General features: G+C 42.4%; 1 protein-coding gene across 6 annotated transcripts in view; it reads left to right on the top strand.

Moving 5' to 3' along the window:
* The window catches only part of BCAS3 (BCAS3 microtubule associated cell migration factor), a 1,340,542-nt gene that overhangs the window by 426,777 nt on the left and 893,791 nt on the right, over positions 1-19,974 (top strand). The gene's annotated exons all lie outside the window — the stretch shown is intronic.

Raw genomic sequence — 19,974 nt, 5'->3', positions numbered from 1 at the left:
GTTCTGGCTTGGCTTGAGGTTGAGAGACCTGTAGCGACTAGCTAAAAGGGACGAGTATTTTCCTCAGGGAGAGGCACCACTTCTGGTGTAAAATGGAGATTCAAAAAGGCCATTTTATATATATATATATATATATATATATATATATATGTATGCAGTGTTAAACAGGCATGCCTTAAGTCCACCAAAGGAAGTGCCTTTTTGTTCCATTTCAATCTTGAGTTGTAAAGCATATCCAGCACCCAGCAGTACATCTAAATTATTGCAGTGATGGTCCATAACCCAAAAAATTTGACACCAAGGAAATCTGTGTGAGGTGTATGATATGTAGGGAGAATGCAAGGTCCAGACAGAGGCTCTGAGGATCATCCAGGGGAAAACCAATACTTGCAGAGGTGCCACTCTTAGATATTATTAAAAGGTGTATTAATTAAATAAATACAGTATTAGGTTAATATAAGTCCTAGTAACAATGACTCAAATGGAACATATCAATCTATCTATCTCCCTCCCAAGGAGAGCAGCACTCCTATGATAGGTGCACGGGTGCCCACTGTAACAAGGTCCTGGCTTTGGACTTCCAAGGTATACAATAAACAAGACAGCGACAGCTCCAGTATGGTGAAAAAAGTGGGTGTCTTTTTTCACACAAGACTTGAAAATGACTTGGTGAGCAAGCCAAAACGTAGCATCACATTGTGTGAATAAAGACACCAACTTATTTCACCATACTGGAGCTGCCGCTGTCTATTTGTTTATTGTATCATTATCTATCTATCTACTATCTATCTATCTATCTACACAACTGATGGATTAAATACTAGGCAGCTGTTCATACTGCTGGAAACAGTTTAAAGCCGAATCAGAAGGCTACAATGAGGTCAAGAAATTGCTGTAAGGTGCGAAAGTTTAAATAAAAAGACAATCAAACATTGTTTTAAACATATATAATGCAGAAAATTACATATATGAGCTAGTAACAGATGCTACAATGTTAACAAAGTTGTACCAAAAATGGTAATATACAGTAGTTCCATACAAATTATCAATCATTGGTGCTAGGTTTCATCTCTATTTGACAAAGTATTACCATTCAATATATTAACCAGCTTATGTCTACTGATAAGGAATAGGTTCTAATAGCAACAATAAGTCCTTGCTGATACCCTAATCTATTATTAGATCTTTCCTGTTTCTGAAGGATTGCTTAAAGTACCGTGAATGCTTTGAGGCTTTTTATCTTTATGTTCACTGTTTAGTGTAGCTGTATCTTGACTTGAGGTTTAATTTTACTCCTGCTCTCAACTACAACCTTCTATGGTCCATGCCATTTCCTAGCATCCCATATATTTCTGTCTGTCCACTAGATACCTCAGAAACAGCACCATCACTGTCCATAAAATAGATAATAGTCCCGGCAGTTTATATACTGAATGTACGGCATCCACAGAATTTTTCTAACTTCAGAAGTGATTATAAATAGTTATAGTCCAGCAGTGTCCATACAATTGTTATAAGAGCTGGAGAGCAGTGCCTGTTCAGTAGGTACATCTGAAGTTGTTCCTATTAAATATTTGCAGCACCAGCAGTTTTCCTCTTTTTGTTCTGCTAGTCCTGCTAGTACTGTACAAGGTACAAGACTGGAGAAGCTACCAAGGACTGAATTATTTCTTTTTCCCCTTAATTACAATCAGCTATACTCTAAGCAAAAAGGGAAAGTCCGCTCACCTCTCCATACAAGTTGTAGCTGCCATGATTCCTGATTGTTCCAGGTACTGTCAGGGCATTGCTGCCGTGGACAAGGTATGTAGTAGAAAGGAGTAACTCACTTGGAGTGAAGATCCCTAAGTACTTCCTGACACATCCGTAGATATAAAACACAAGCTTTTGTTTTATCTTCTTAAAAAACATCAGGGTAGCAAATCATGTTAAAAACATGGACCGACGCGTTTCAGCTGTGTAGCCTTTCTCAAGGTCTGTTCAAGACAAATATATTATGCCGAATAAATACACAAATGCATACAAAGCTCCTCCCTGTTGTGCACATCACTTCCTGTGTCATTCCTGAATTTAAGCTCCATATTCACACTTGCTTGATTATGTGCCTGCGGTTTAAGGGAAAGGGAGAGAATATATATAAATATATATATATATATATATATATCCACAAAGAAGCAGAAGCGGCACTCCAAAATCACAACAAATCGTGGTTTATTCACTCTTTTCACAGATGAGTGAATAAACCACGATTTGTTGTGATTTTGGAGTGCGTGCTGCTTCTGCTTCTTTGTGGATATTACATTGAGGGTCGGTCTGCCCCTGAAGTTGAGCACCCACACGGATCTAGAATCCAGAGCCACGGTGCTTCTTCCTTCTCTTCTTTGTGTGTGTGTGTATATATATATATATATATATATATATATATATATATTAAAAAATCCTGAATTTAAGCTTCATATTCACACTTGCTTGATTGTGTGAATACGGTTTATGGAAAAAATAAACAAATAAAAAAAAATAAAAAAATTTCAGAATTTAAGCTCCATATTCACACTTGCTTGATTGGGTTTAATGGGGGGGGGGGGGGGGTAACCTTTACCATTTAACCGCAGAAATGTATATAATAATGATAATAATCCAAATATAATACACAACTACCAAGACATTAGTAACTACTCATAAATATTATTCAATAAAAAAGCATAACATCAGACCTCTGGTTGAGACCTTCTGGTGATCAGGTACATTTCTCTGGTACGCAGTTTTCGTGCTCTGTCCCCACCTCTTGGCGATTTGAAAATACGTTCAATAGGTGTTACTTTCATATGTGTGATTTTGCCTACATGTATGTCTACAGTGCACATGGAGAGACGCCGCGGCGTTCTGTGTAATATCCGATCGCCGGGCGGAAGGGAGGCGGGGCACCGGATGACGCAGCTTCCGGTTTACGCCGCCGATCCGGAAATGCGTAGCCGCTCTGTGTTAGAGAGCGGTGACTAGGCAACCCGATTAACTCCACTGTGCCCGGACAAAAGGACAAGGTTAACCTGTACGGCTCCCCGCAACCAAGCGGGTATGCACATGGAGACTATCGCTAGACGCCTAACTGTAAGTAACACGGCTGTTTTTTCTTTCAGGTTAATAATGATTATGCGACGTGACCTGACAGCAGCTTGTGTCTATATGTGCTTTTTTCCAGGGATTGACCATATCCAAGGCGCTCCAGGGTCTGCTATTTGTCTATTTATGACTCTGGATTTTAAGTAATATCAAGAGGCGGTACTGTATCACTGCCTGCTTGTGATGAGTGTTTTTGTTCCCTGCTATATGTAGACGTGGCTTAGGACTGTACCACTTATAAGCAGGGCTCATCTGGTATATGAAATAACACCCTACCTGTCCCTGAGGAGGTCATGGATGGTGACCGAAACGCGTCGGGCATTAAGGGAAATAATTGATGATGCTAAAATTACAATACTAAACACTCGTGGTCATTTAACAGTGTGTAATTATTGCGTCTTTATGGTGGGGAGACATTATCAGATCTACCCCACACTGTACATTCACATATAATTTATATATTTTTTAAGATTACTTGATTGAAAGTTAAGTCTTAGTCACTCCTCTCCCCCCACCCCCCTTTTTGATTGCATAATTGACTGGGAGTATTGTTATTATTCGGTTGGGAGATACCCAAAATTCTCTATACTATTACTACATGTATGTCCCAAAAATGTTGTGACACTCCTGACAGTGAGCGTGTGTGAGCAATGCCCTCCACACACGCACCTGAAGTATGCTCAGAGATTCTTTGTTTAAACTTACGTACTTTTGAGCTTGTATACTGTTTCTTACATTACGAGCAAGATAAACAGTTTACAACATGATCTGTCTCGCAGGAAATGTAAGTTTTGATTGGTGAGATCAAATTGTTTGTGAATGACACTATCTGTTGTGTTTTAATCATGAAATGGCACATGGGACATCATGTTTTCCCACAAGGTGTACTCCCAGAATATCTCAACCAGGTGCTGTTAACCTTCCTGCCTGCAAAAACTAGGTGAGATCCTGTTGCCAATGGTGACATTCCCACACACCTGCAACCTGATCTCTAGATTTCTTCCAGACATGGATCTTGTTTCAAGATAGGCAAATTTTCCAAAATAATGCTTTTGATAACATCGAACTGATTAGAAAAAGTTGTGGAAAAAACAACTGGGTTATTCCTATTGGAAATGTTGTTCCTATGTGTTTTACTATGTTTACCCCCCAGATACAGATACTCTGATCTGGGTTTGGCCCCAGCAGTGTTCTCCGCTCTGGATATAACACAGTGTTTGTACCCCCTTTTTTTGAACCTCCATCTGATCACTTGACATTCCTGTTGATATAGCTCATCCGTAGAGCAAGCTCTACGTGCTCTAATATATTCTCCTACAGGGAGATTTTTAATCATGTGTAGTTCATGACTACTTGTAGCAAGTAATAAGGAGTTACCAGAGATGGGCTTTCTGTACAATTATAAAAATGTATGTCCAGAAAGACCATCTCTGTGTTACTGTAATTCAAAGTAAACCGAAGATTGTCATTGTTGTTATAAAGAGACTGTTGAAAAAGGGACATGATCTGGGGTTCCATACCACCAGCACGTCATCTATATAGCGACCATACCAGGTGATATGGTATAGGAAGGGGTTAAGGGGTGTGTGGATGGATCTTTCCTCCCACCTAGACATGTATAGGTTGGCCAGTGAGGCGAAAATTTGGCCCCATAGGACAACCACATGTCTGGAGGAGGAAAGGCCCATCAAAAAAGAAAAAATTGCTGTTCAAAAGAAAACTGGGGACTTCCAAAATGAAGTGTTGCAGAGCAGGGGAATAATGACTGTTTTTACTTAAATTATGTTCCAAGGCGAAAATGGCTCTATCGTGAGGGATCACACTATAGAGCGAGATGACATCACAGGATACCCAGGCCATGTCAAGTTCCCATTTTAATTGGTTGAGGGCAGTTAGTAAATCTTTTGTATGCCTGACATAGCCTTGGGTCCTGGTGACAAAAGGCTGAAGAAGGCTGTCCAGCCACATGGGCAGACATTTACTCACCAACCCTATGCCCGAAACTATCGGGCGTAGGGGAGGGGGAAAACCCCTTTGTGAGTTTTCGGTAGACAGTTAAAAATGGGACATGTTTGTTTGGTAATATACAGATATTCGTGTGATTTTTCATCCAAAATGCCCAAACTCACTCCCACTTATAAAATGCTATTTAGTTTGGATTGCACCATGGATGTAGGATTACAATCCAAAACTTTATAGGTATTGGGGTCTTTGAGGATCTTCCACACTTCAGTACGGTACAATTCTTTATCCAAAATGACGACTGAGCCGCCCTTGTCAGACATTCGTATTATAATGTCATCAAATTTTTCTAAATCTTTAAAGGGTAGCTCCCACCACCCTATTTTTTTTTTTTGCTAGCCCGTTCTCCCCCCCCCCCCCCCCCCCCGCTACGGCACTAGCCCGTTCCCTCCTCCCTTGCCCCGCATACCCCGTTCCCTCATTACACTTGCAGTTACTGCAGAGTCCGGCAGAGGGCGTGCAGGGACGGCGGCGGCAACGAGGCGGCGATGTGCGGGAGGAGTGGCCTCCCAGCCAGTGGCCGGGGAGCCAATGCGCTCGCTCTCGCCTGTCTGATTGACAGGCAGGGAGCGAGTGCAGCCTAACTGAAAAAGGACTGATTGCCACTCCAAAATCAGTCCTTTTTCAGTGGCCGTTTTTTAAATGTAAATTAAACCTTTTTAATGAAAAAAAAAATAATAAAAGTATATTAGAGATATGTTGTAGTACATAAGTACTACAACATATCAAAAAATAAAGTTGGTGACAGTGCCCATTTAATGGCTTTGCGGTCTCTAGTCGTGACATTGGAACAAGAAGTGGGTGTAGATTTGATATTTTTCTCCAATTGAAACAATTCTTTCTCTATTCTGTGTTGGAAGGCATCCATACACTGTACCCTGGAGTTGATTGGATAGAAAAATTAATTGGTAACTCTGATCCTATCTACAGTAGATACAATATCCCCTGGACTGTGGTCTGAATATTGCAACTCATGCATTTCAGAGACTGCTATCTGATCTATAAGTGAAAAATGTAATGGTACCCTCAAAACCCCCAAATGGTTGAGATCAGGAGTATTCTGAAACTGAGTATTACTGGCAGTGTCTGCATTGAAAACATTTTTTTCCACTGTTAGTGAACGGTTGAAGCGGTTCATGTCCCCCAAAATTGGAGCCTGAGTCAGTATCTGAGAGATCTTAAGATGACTCATAGGTTTTCCCCTCTGAAGAGGAAAAAGACACATGTATGTCACTGCGATTGTGTCGCGGTTTTTTAAGGATGGACTAGGGACACTTATTGTGAGTTTCCATGTGTAAACTTGATTATTTATATAATCCTCACGGTCCCAAGCGAATTTCCTTTGTTTCATATAAATAATGGGTTCCTCCAACTTAGTGAGGTTTGAATTCAATTTTTCCCATAAACCGTATGCACACAATCAAGCAAGTGTGAATATGGAGCTTAATTTCAGGATTCCCCCCCCCCCCCCATAAACCATATGCATACAATCAAGCAAGTGTGAATATGGAGCTTAAATATAGGATTTTTTTATATATATATACGGTATATAAAAAATGTATCTCCTTAGACCGCAGGCACATAATCAAGCAAGTGTGGATATGGAGCTTAAATATAGGATTTTTTTTATATATATATACGGTATATAAAAAATGTATCTCCTTAGACCGCAGGCACATAATCAAGCAAGTGTGAATATGGAGCTTAAATTCAGGAATAACACAGGAAGTGATGTGCACAACAGGGAGGAGCTTTGTATGCATTTGTGTATTTATTCGGCATAATATATTTGTCTTGAGCAGACCTTTCAGAAAGGCTACACAGCCGAAACGCGTAGGTCCATGTATTTAACATGATTTGCTACCCTGATGTTTTTTAAGAAGATAAAAGAAAAGCTTGTGTTTTATATCTACTGATGTGTCTGCAAGTGCTGAGGGATCTTCACTCCAAGTGAGTTACTCCTTTCAGCTATACTTTAAAGCCATTCCTACAGCAGCCACAGTCGTAACTGAGCTACAGATGGTTGTGGTGATGGTTTTACACTTGGTTTCCTAGCATAGAAAACATTTAAAATTGATGCATTTCTGTTTTGCTTTTTTTGTTTTCCTTGGTAAACTTTATATTTCATATTTTGAAAAGTTATAATAAAGAATTAAGTTAATTAAGTAAAACTTTATGTGTAGATAAAAGTATGGACTTGTAATAAATGCTGTCATTTATAAAATGTCAATAGTTTGATCTAGTATGATGAACTGTGCTTTTAAAGTTATTAGAAATGACTAATAAGTCAGAGTTCAAGATAATTGCATGGTTGAGACAATGTGTAGCTGCCAAACCATTTTAGATCAATACATAGAGAAGACTCCCGTATTGTGATATTCTTTTATTTTGGTTAAATGCTACGCTTAACTTCATTGCAATACAATTGACCTTTTGACTCTTTTGTGGTTTTCTAGACAGATTACATAATACATGTTCTTTGAAATGGACCTGTTGGTACACCTATTGGGTTATAAGGGTTGTGTTCCATAATAAAAAGCTCCCTTTAATTAGAAATGGTTGGAGAATTTTGACTTTAGTTAGTCTTATTATTTCATGTGGGTTCCCTAAAAGTGTTTTTTCTTTCATGCTACACCCACCCATTCCCGAGATATTGGGGATCTCTATTTGGCTGACTTTCTGTACTTTTTACTGAGTAGCCTGATGGGTTGGAACTTTATTGCATAGTGGGGTGTGACTGCTAGACTTAGGGGGTATGTAGAAGGTTAATGGTGTTTGAATCATGTTCTGGGGGATGTAATTATGAAACACTTAATCACACACCCCTGAGCCTAGCATTTCAGTAAAGTTCCCACCCATTTGACTACTCAGTAAAAAGTACAGATAGCCAACCAAATAGTAAAACCTATATTTTGAGAATGGCAAAAACAAAGCCTGTTGGAATTAACCCCTTAAGGACCAGACCATTTTACACCTTAGGACCAGAGCGTTTTTGCACATCTGACCACTGTCACTTTAAACATTAATAACTCTGGAATGCTTTTAGTTATCTTTCTGATTCCGAGATTGTTTTTACGTGACATATTCTACTTTAACATGGTGGTAACATTTTGTGGTAACTTGCATCCTTTCATGGTGAAAAATCCCAAAATTTGATGAAAAAAAATAAAATTTTGCATTTTTCTAACTTTGAAGCTCTCTGCTTGTAAGGAAAATGGATATTCAAAATAAAAAAATTTTTGGATCACATATACATTAAGTCTACTTTATGTTTGCATCATAAAATTGATGAGTTTTTACTTTTGGAAGACACCAGACGGCTTCAAAGTTCAGCAGCAATTTTCCAATTTTTCACAAAATTTTCAAACTCACTATTTTTCAGTGGCCAGTTCAGTTTTGAAGTGGATTTGAAGGGTCCTCATATTAGAAATACCCCATAAATTACCCCATTATAAAAACTACACCCCCCAAAGTATTCAAAATTACATTCAGTAAGTGTTTTAACCCTTTAGGTGTTTCACAGGAATAGCAGCAAAGTGAAGGAGAAAATTCACAATCTTCATTTTTTACACTCGCATGTTCTTGTAGTCCCAATTTTCGAATTTTTGCAAGGGGTAAAAGGAGAAAATTTTTACTGGTGTTTGTAGCCCAATTTCTCTCGAGTAAGGATCTACCTCATATGTCTATGTAAATTGTTTGGCGGGCGCAGTAGAGGGCTCAGAAGGGAAGGAGCGACAAGGGGATTTTGGAGAGAACATTTTTCTGAAATGGATTTTGGGGGGCATGTCACCTTTAGGAAGCCCCTAGAGTGCCAAAACAGCAAAAAAAAAAAAAAAAAAACACATGGAATAGCATTTTGGAAACTAGACCCCTTCGGGAACGTAACAAGGAATTAAGTGAGCTTTAATACCCCACAGGTGTTTCATGACTTTTGCAAATGTAAAAAGAAAATTTTTTTTTTTTACATAAAATGCTTGTTTTCCCAAAAATTTTACATTTTTAAAAAGGGTAATAGCAGAAAATACCCACCAAAATTTGAAGCCCAATTTCTCCCGATTCAGCAAACACCCCATATGATGTTGTAAAGTGCTCTACTGGCAGACAACAGGTCTCAGAAGAGGAGTAGTCACATTTGACTTTTTGGAAGCAAATTTTGCTCTGGGGGCATGCCGCATTTAGGAAGCCCTTATGGTGCCTGGACAGCAAAAAAAAACACATGGCATTATATTTTGGAAATTAGACCCCTTGGGGAACGTAACAAGGGGTAAAGTGAACCTTAATACCCCACAGGGGTTTCACGACTTTTGCATATGTTAAAAAAAATTATAATTTTACCTAAAATGCTTGGTTTCCGCAAAAATTTTAAATTTTTACAAAGGGTTAAAACAGAAAATACCCCCCACAAAATTTGAAGCCCAATTTCTCCCGATTCAGAAAACACCCCATGTGGGGGTGAATAGTGCTCTGCTGGCGCACTACAGGTCTCAGAAAGGGAGTAGTCACATTTGGCTTTTTGGAAGCAAATTTTGCTCTGGGGGCATGCCGCATTTAGGAAGCCCCTATGGTGCCAGGACAGCAAAAAAAAAACACATGGCATTATATTTGGAAACTAGACCCCTTGGGGAACGTAACAAGGAATTAATTGAGCTTTAATACCCCACAGGTGTTTCATGACTTTTGCAAATGTAAAAAAAAAAAAAAAAAAATGTACTGAAAATGCTTGGTTTCCCAAAAATGTTTAATTTTTACAAAGGGTTAAAGCAGAAAATACCCCCCAAAATTTGAAGCCCAATTTCTCCCGATTCAGACAACACCCCATGTGGGGGTGAAAAGTGCTCTGCTGGCGCACTGCAGGGCTCAGAAGAGGGGTAGTCACATTTGGCTTTTTGGAAGCAAATTTTGCTCTGGGGGCATGCCGCATTTAGGAAGCCCCTATGGTGCCAGGACAGCAAAAAAAAAAAAACACATTGCATTATATTTAGGAAACTAGACCCCTTGGGGAACGTAACAAGGGATAAAGTGAACCTTAATACCCCACAGGGATTTCACGACTTTTGCATATGTAAAAAATTAATATATTTTTTTTCACTAAAATGTGGGTTTCCCCCCAAATTTCACATTTTTTCAAGAGTTAATAGTAGAAAAGACCCCCCAAAATTTGTAACCCCATCTCTTCTGAGTATGGAGGTACCCCATAAGTTCCCCTGAAGTGCACTACGGGCGAACTACAATGCTCAGAAGAGAAGGAGTAATATTTGGCTTTTTGAGAGCAAATTTTGCTAGGGGGGCATGTCGCATTTAGGAAGCCTCTATGGTGCCAGAACAGCAAAAACACCCACATGGCATACCATTTTGGAAACTAGACCCCTTGAGGAACATAACAAGGAATTAAGTGAGCCTTAATACCCCACAGGGGTTTCACGACTTTTCCATATGTACATTTTTTTATTTTTTTTTCACTAAAATGTGTGTTTCCCCCCAAATTTCACATTTTTGCAAGGGTTAATAGCAGTAAATACTGCACAAAATTTGTAACCCCATCTCTTCTGAGTATGGAGGTACCCTATAAGTGGACGTTAAGTGCACTACGGGCAAACTACAATGCTCAGAAGAGAAGGAGTCACATTTGCAAACTTTGCTGAAATGGGGGGGACATGTCGCATTTAGGAAGCCCCTATGGTACCAGGACAGCAAAATACCCCCCACATGGCATACCATTTTGGAAACTAGACCCCTTGAGGAAACTAGACCCCTTAAGCCTAAATACCCCACAGGGGTTTCACAACTTTTGCGTATTTAAAAAAAAAAAAAAATTTCACTAAAATGTGTTTCCCCCCAAATTTTACATTTTTACAAGGGTTAATAGCAGAAAAGACCCCCCCACAATCTGTAAATAGATTTCTTTGGAGTAAGGACATACCTTATTTTTTGATGATTTAGGCTTGGCGGGTGCACAGCAGGTCTTGCTTGAGTGGAAGCACAGTCAGGGACCTTGAGCTTGATAAGGAGCCAGGATGTGGGCCCCCCCCTCAAGGAGCGTTAATGGGGGGAGCACTGAGCCCTAAAATAGGGGAACACTATGGGGGACAACGCGCCGTAACTGGGGTAGACAGGTGGGGTACAGAGGTCCATAATATGGGGTACAGTGGGCCAGAAAATTATAAAACATAATAAAACAGGATATGTTCCCAGAATGATGGCCCAGAGCATAGCCAAAACTAAAAAAAATATGCCCATCCCAAACCCTATGCTCATTCTGGGAATGTGATGTGTGTGGCCGTCCCTAACCTGTTGCCTCAAATGCGCACCCGCTCAGGTGGAGAGAGAGCGCTGCGCATTTGAGGCAACATAAAAAAAGTCCCTGATGATAGTGACTCAGTGACCTATGACCCATTTTTTGACAAAACACCCCCAGAGGTCTTATCAGGTTTTTTTTTTAAAGGTTTTTTTTGGGCAATTTAGTGATTTCTGGGGGTTATATTTTGGAATGAACTCTGGACTTGGTACATTGGTCAAATTATGGAAAATTCTAATAAAAAGGGAAAATTTGGGGCTCCATGGAAGTGTGATACTCCCTGAAGCAGCCTATGCAGTAGTCCAGAATACAATCGGGCTTGAGGACCGGTCCCACGGTACCTCGCACAGGGACAGGGGTGCTGCCGTTCCCATGAATAGTGGTGAGCATAAGGACATCCCTCTTATCCTTATACTTCACCAACAACAGGTTATCATGGGTTAGGGCACGGGACTCACCCTTGGGGATAGGCGTCTTAACAAAATTTAGAGGGAGGCCTCTCTGGTTTTTCCGCACGGTCCCACAAGCGGACGTGGATCTGGCGGCAAGGCATGTGAAGAGAGGGATGCTGGTATAAAAGTTGTCCACGTACACGTGGAATCCCTTATCCAGCAATGGGTTCACAAGCTCCCAAACGAGTTTCCTGATAACACCCAGAGTGGGGGGACATTCTGGGGGTTCAATACGGGAATCTCGTCCCTCATACACTCTAAACTTTAGAGTGTACCCGGAGGTACTCTCACAAAGTTTATAGAGCTTCACGCCATACTGCACCCGCTTCGAGGGAATGTACTGGCGGAAGATGAGTCTCCCCTTAAAACTGATGAGAGACTCATCTACCGAGAGGTCCCTGAGCGGTACGTAGGCCTCCAAAAATTTGGCCCCAAAGTGATCGATGACCGGCCTCACTTTGGAAAGCCGATCATGGGCGGGAACACCTCGGGGCGGACATGCCGCATTATCTGCATAATGCTGGCATTTCCGAATGGCCTTGAACCGCCTCCGAGTCTTCGCCATACTGTAAAGCGGGGTCTGGTAGAGGACGTCCCAGCTCCAGTAATGACGAACACTTGGTTTTTTGTCCAGGCCCATATGCAGCGTGAGGCCCGGAAATGTCCTCATTTCCGCTGCATCAATGGCGCGCCATTCATTGGGCCTGGCCAAAAGCGAATCGGGGTGGTGGGCAATGAACTGCTGGGCATACAAGTGATTGACCAGGCTGTCACTGAAAAAAAACTTTAAAAAGTCCAGATCAGTGAAGCCAGCCGTGTCAATCCGGATTCCTGAGTGGCCAACAAACTCAGGAACCCGTGGCTGATAACCCTCTGGGGGTCTCCAGACAGGGTCACCGGAAGGGGGCTCCGGTGCACTTGTCTTAGGGGCCGGACTCCTATTACGAGCGGCATTGCCACTCGTACTAGTGTCGGCCACTGGGTCACTCTCATGGGGGGTGCGTGGCCTCGCCTGGCGGCGTCTCCGCCGCCGTACAGGGTACTTATCATCACTATTAGATGATGAGGAGGGCGAGGAAGAACACAAAAATTTAGGATCTTCCTCGTCCTCACTGGCAGATTCGGAGTCAGAAGCTAAAAAAGCGTAAGCCTCTGCTGCCGAAAATGCCCGGCGGGCCATCGCCTTTTTTCTATGGTGGCGTGGGGGGTGCAGTGGCGGGGGGGAGGGAGTGTGTGCTGGGGGGGGGGCGGGGAAGTATGTGGTGCTTGGTGTAAAAAGTGTAATAACAGTAATAGAAAAAAAAAAATGCTTCGGCCCCAAAAAAAAAGGGGTGGCAAACGCAGCTCCCTGAACCCCTAATAGGACCCGAGGTAAGGAATCAGACCCTAATAGGACCCTGGGGGACCTATTAGGGGGTCGGGGGGGATATTTTTTTTTATAAAAAAAAAAAAAAAAAAAAAAAAAAAAGCTGCGGCCCAAAAAAAAATGGATGGCGCATGCAGCTCCCTGAACCCCTAATAGGACCCGGGGTCAGGGAATCAGACCCTAAAAGGACCCTGGGGACCTATTAGGGGATCGGGGGGGACTGTTTTTTTGTAACTTCTTTAAAACTTTTTTTACTTTATTGAATCCTACCTGTCCCTGCAATCCGCTGTCCCTAATCTTAGGCTCCTGAGGGGGCTCCGGAGCTCTGAGGGGGGATCCACGGCTTCTTCTCACTTCTGCACACGCTGACTCCTCTGCCACACTGCTATTGGCTGGACGATCGCCGGCCAATAGCAGCGTTGCTGGGGTGGTGACAGTATTGTCACTGCTCCCCAGCAACGGCAGGTGATTGGCGGTGAATTGTACACCGCCGATCACCATTTATTACCGGGTCATCGGGTCACAAGTGACCCGAATGACCCGAATCGCCGAAGATCGCTTGCGTGATTTTGCAAGCGATCTCTGGCGATCGCCGACATGCGGGGGTCTCGGGACCAGGGGTCCCGGGACCATTTGCACGGTATGCCTTCTGAACGATATCAGCAGACATGCCGTTCCGATCTCTGCCCGGCGCGCGGCAGAGACCGGAGAAACACCAGGACGTTCTGGAACGTCCTTGGTCTTTAAAGCCCAGGGTGCGGGGACGTTCCAGAACGTCCTTGGTCCTTAAGTGGTTAAGGATATAGAACAAAGTAAAAGACTAATTTTTTTTTGACTGACCACAAGTTTTTTATAAAGGGGTTGTGCGCTGCCCTGCTTTTTGGAGCTCCGCACGCAGCATCTGGAAGTTCATTACTCCGAACGCTGTGTGCGGGCGTCCGTGTTCGCGGCCGCCGGACATGACGTCACGCCCGGCCCCTTCGTGATGTCACGTCCGTCCCCTCTACCAAAGTCTATGGGAAGGGGCGTGACAGAGGTCGTGCCCCCTTCCCATAGACTTTCGTTGAGGGGGCGGGCATGACGTCACGAGGGGGCCGGGCGTGACGTCACGTCCGGCGGCCGCAAACACGGAAGCCCGCACACAGCATTCGGAGTAATGAACTTCCGGACGCTGCGTGCGGAGCTCCGAAAAGCAGGGCAGCGCACAACCCCTTTAAGGGTGTTTTACCACCATACACATGTATCCCCTATTCACAGGATAAAGGATGAATGTCTGATCATGGGGTTTACCTAATGGGTTGTAGATCTGTTGCCTATTTATCTTTTTTTTCAAAGTCAATATTAATGTATGTCTGTGAGGCAATGTACAGTCATGGCCGTAAGTGTTGGCAACCCTGAAATTTTTCTTGAAAATGAAGTATTTCTCACAGGTCATTGTGCTCTCTGTTGTACTCACGCCGTGTCTCTGTGTCTTGGTCGGACCATGATCTCGTTCTCTCCGTGTTTGATTTCGGTCTTATGACCTCAACTCTGTTTAAATAGCGTTTCAATTAATCCCTCCTAACTATGCCCAGATTTAGACAGCAATTAGAGGGAGACCTTGCGGGTTACTTTACTTCTAATAGTAGCCCCACAGCGAAGCTGCAATGGGTATGGCTTGCCCACAAGGCCTTTATTCAAGGTCGAATAATTTCAATGGCTACAGGTATTAAACGGTACCGCACCACGGTACAGAATGCGCTGGAGGCTAAGCTCCAAAGTTAGCCAAACTGACCTTAGCTCATCAACAAGCGCCTTCTCTATATTTGTTTAAGGCATTAAGTGACACCAGGACCCAGCTGGATGCACTTCTCTCGATACAGGTTGAAAAGGCTCTCCGCTGGACGGGTGCGACATATTACAAATTTGCGAATAAACTGGTTAGTTTATTGGCCTCTATGCTTAAAAATGTCTCATCATTTAATAGAGTACACTGCATCCAGCTGCGCCCTGGTCTTCGCACTTCCCACCCTGATCGTATTTATGAAACTTTTCATTCTTTTTATTCCGCTTTGTATACTCCTCTCCCCCACTCTCCCACTAGTTTGGAAATTTCACGAGATTTTCTCTCGCAGGTTTCCTTACCCTTTCTCTCCTCCTCAGATAACGATCTATTAAGTACTCCAATTACAGAGGACGAGGTCTCCGGGGCCATTGACCGCTTGAAGATAGGCAAGTTTCCTGGTCCAGATGGACTTTCTGCTCCCTACTACAAACGATTTACCTCTGTTCTTCTTCCCCACCTAACTAACTTTCTCAACTCTCTTTTCTCAGCCACTTCCCTATCTCCTGATTTTCTGGATGCTCTTATTACAGTTCATCCTAAGCCTAACAAAGATCTCCTTCTTCCTGCTAACTATCGCCCTATTTCTCTGCTTCGTTTTCTTCCCAGTCTGGTGCATCCCGACCAAGTGGGCTTTGTCCCTGGGCACCAAGCTCCCGATAATGTCCGTACCATCCTGAATCTGATCCAATGGTCTAATTTCTCCTCTACGCCTATGCTGGCTTTAGCCCTCAATATAGAAATGGCATTTGATAGTGTGACATGGCCATTTCTATTTGCGGTCCTATCTAAATTTGGGATTTCTGGTCGGTTTGTTCACATCCTGCATCTCTTATACTCGCACCCTACTGCCTACCTGAAACTACCCTCCACTGGCCCGAAGCCTATTTCTGTGCGGCAGGGCACATGGCAGGGCTGCCCCCTGTCTCGTCTGCACTCTTCGCCCTGGTGATGGAGCCCCTAGCAGCATTGATACGCCAACACCCTGATATAGGGGGTGTGTCGATGGGCTCCTCTGTATATAAAACTAGCCTTTTTGCGGATGACCTGTTTCTAACTTTGACAAATCCTCTGGTCTCCCTCCCTAATTTATTTCAACTTTTGTCTACTTTTGGTGAGCAGTCGGGTCTTCGAGTCAATATCTCCAAATCAGATGTTTTGTTTTGTAATGTACCCCCCCCCCCCCCCCCCCCCCCCCCCAATGCAACATCTCATTCTATTGAATTTTGGCTTTAGGGATTCTAGTAGAGGCTTACCATATCTGGGTATTAAATTTACTCCATCACTGCCTCTTTTAGATCAGGCTTATTAGCCTTCTTTGTTTAAGACCATCAGATCTGACCTTCACAATAGGGATCTCCCCTATATCTCTTGGTTAGGCAGAGTAAATGTAGTCAAGATGGTTATTTTACCACGTTTATTATATTTATTCCGCACTTTGCCCATCCCTGTTCCTTTGGGCGCTTTAAGCCTCCTGCAGGGAGATGTCTTTGCATTTATATGGAGGAGGAACCGCCCAAGGATTAATAGAACCCTTATGTACTACCATAGATGGGTGGGTGGATTCTACGTTCCTAATTTTAAACGTTACTATTATGCTGCTAGGTTGGCCCAGTTGGCTCTGGTTCAGGTCCCTTGGGATGCACCTCGTTGGGTTCGTCTTGAGTCTCACCTTTTCTCTCCTTACTCTTATTCAGCCTTACTTTGTTCTTCTTGCCCTATCTCTATGTTGCTCCCCTCCTCTGCCTGGATTGCCCTTCAAGCGCTTTCTCTGTAGCGGGCAGTTCGCTTCAAGCTGTCTCTTCAATCTCCAGTGTCCCCTTTCCTTACCTTTTTAGCTAACCCTCTGTTTTCGCCTGGCCTCCAAACCTCTGCATTTCAGTGGTGGATAGAGGCCAATCTGACTTGCCTGTCGAAGTTTTTAATCTGAAAGCAGCTCATGTCTCTGGAAGACCTCATTAGTAGATATTCTGTACCTCCCCATGAACGCTACAGGGCCCTACAGATTCTGTCCATTAATGCCTCTCTTGGGCCTCGGTCTTCAGAGATTCACCCGACCCCCTTACAGGCATATGCCCTTTATACCCCCGGTCGTCCAGGCCTTATTTTGTCCTCATATGCTCCACTTAACTCCCCTGTACCCAGTGGCCGGAAGCTCAAATTTATGATTGACTGGGAAACTGATTTTCATTCTGAACTTTCTCTTTCTCAATGGCATTCCTGCTGCGGCTCCGCTAGTAGGGGTAGTTGGCAGGTCTCCCTAGCCGAAACATCCCTTAAGGTTCTCCATAGAACTTACATGGTCCCGACGAGACTAAATAGGATTTATGCTTCAGTGTCTCCCTATTTCTTTAGTGTCTGTGGTGCGAGGGGTACCATGTATCACACGTGGTGGAGCTGCCCAGTAGTAGTCTCGTTTTGGCGCCAAATTATGAAAGGGCTGACTGATATTTTGCCATGTTTTGTAACTTTTACTCCTATGATTTGTCTTTTGAGTTATAGACCAAGCAGAATGCCGTTTCGAATGTTTAAATTAGCCCAACATGTGCTTCTGGCGGCGCGTATTTATATTGCCTCCCAATGGAAGCAACCCACACTGGCCCTTTCCCCAGTTATAGCTAGAATTAATTCCATTATGCTAAATGAAAAACTTTCTTCTATTAGAGAAGACACTGTGGAGAGATTTAATATTGTTTGGGAACCATGGATTTCCTCTACCTATTGTCCACCTATGTCTCATAGTTTCACCCTTTACTAAAGTGTTGGGCGATGACGCCTTCCTATCCATTCATTGTATCCCTACTGCCATCTGATTGTAAGGTTTTGTCTTGTATTTATAGTTTACACTTTATAATGCCATACCTCGCAGCACTGAGCGGTTCATATTATGACTGACTACTGACTCTTGATGTTTTGTTTCCTCCCTTTGGGGATCTTTACTTGTCTAATTTTGACTGTTATAATGGTTACCTGCTATAATGCCTGCTCTAATAAAGCGTCTTGGTTTGATTGTTGAAAACATGTGTTACTGCAATCCTTTTCTGTTAGAAATACTTAATTTTCAAGAAAAATTTCAGGGGTTCCAACATTTACGACCATGACTGTATATTCACTCTGGAATCCGTAATAATAAATGGTATGTTGATGTATGACATGGCATAACTACGCTGGATCCTATGAGTTCAGTGGATTGAACATAGTTTAATAGGGGGAAATTTATCAATTCATAAACTGCGGGGCCCTTGCAGTATTGATGTAATTAAGCTTCTATTTAGAATTTTAGCATGGACCAAGAAATAATGTATGGCTAATGATATAATCATACACAAAACTTTGTTTTGCAAAACTGTATCAACATAGGGGGACATTTATCAAGTTATTTAGAGCCTTTTTTTTCTTACACTGGGGGGCACAAAAAGTTGCATGTGTGCCTAAGCACTTTTTTGTGCGAGTTTTGTGGGTAAGCAAAAAGTTACAATCAGCTTTACCTAAATGAATTTCAGTTTTTACTTTGCAGTGGTCGGGAATTTATGATGTGCAGAAGTCGCACGTAGACAGAAAAACAACAACCCTTACAAAAAGTCGCAAGTCTGCTCCAGGTCTGACCTGGAGTACAAAACATCCGTACGTGAACAATTTTAAAAAGTCGCAAAAAAAAATGTTACAGAAGTCTCACCTGCGAAATGGTGTGATTACCGCACTCAGAAGTAGTCCACATCCACTGGTGTGGTGCAACAGGAAAACTGTTTAAGGCTTCATTCACATCTTGTTTTTGGCATACCGTTGCTGTAAGTATTTTAGTGCTCAATACGTTTTGCATTGAGTGCAATGTTATAAAAACTGTATACGGTTGTTATAACATAGAAAGGTCCAAAAACCGGACAGTCCCGTGCCCAAAACCATAGTAGACCTTGGTTTTACGCATGGGAAAAAACATACAAGATAAAAATTGTATTCAACTAGATATATTCGGCCGTGTATGGTTTTGATCTTGTACGTTTTTCTTCCCCTGTGCAAAACTGTGGTCTACTACGGTTTTGGACCCGGCACTGTCCAGGTTTGGGACCTTTTTATGTTATAACAACCGTATACGGTTTTTATAACATTGCACTCAATGGAAAACGGTTTTGTATGGAATGTCAATTACTACGTTTTTTCATAGGGTTGCATACGGCTTTCACATTGAAAGCAATATACGGTAACCGTATGTAAAAATTGTGAATGCAGCCTTACTGGGTACATTTAACATCTGCGCAATAAGTTTGCTTTTGTGCATTGAATTCCACAACCATGTTAGCACTATATTAATATATGTTTCTTGATCCCATTTTTGTGATTTTATTTTTAAAAAGTTTTTCTTTAGCTAGATGCATTTTTGAAGATTATGTCGTCATTTCCTCAGTAGCGTGTTACACACGATTTACTGCTGCTAGTTTGAGTTTCCCATTGCAGGTTTTCTCTGCGGAAATTTCACTGTGGAAAACCACCAAACCTATCTGTGTGAACATACATTAAAAGAGTTGAACTTTTTTTGCATTTATACAGTATTGGGTTGAAGAGTAAGCATGAAGGTTGGGTTGGTAGTAAGCATGAAGATCTGAACTGGATATTTTTTTTCCCAGCACAGCAAGAGCCCAAGTAAGTCTAGCTTATGTGCTCTTTATTACCGCCCTACAACCCACTTATCTCTGCCTACCCTGTTTGATTGACAGCCACTAGATAAAAAGGACATGGGCTGGACTTACCTGGGGAATGCCCCCTGGGCACTTGAGCCTCATTTGTATATGAGCAATTAGGCTTATATCAGTTGAGAGGACTATTCAAAAATAAGAAAAAAGTGTGCTCCGAATCATGATGACTATCACTGTATAGCCATGGGCTTATTTATGCCCATTTT

The sequence above is a fragment of the Hyla sarda genome, chromosome 2 (assembly GCF_029499605.1).
Source record: "Hyla sarda isolate aHylSar1 chromosome 2, aHylSar1.hap1, whole genome shotgun sequence".
In the NCBI taxonomy this organism is placed as follows: domain Eukaryota; kingdom Metazoa; phylum Chordata; class Amphibia; order Anura; family Hylidae; genus Hyla; species Hyla sarda.
This window is presented reverse-complemented; position numbering and strand designations above follow the sequence as displayed.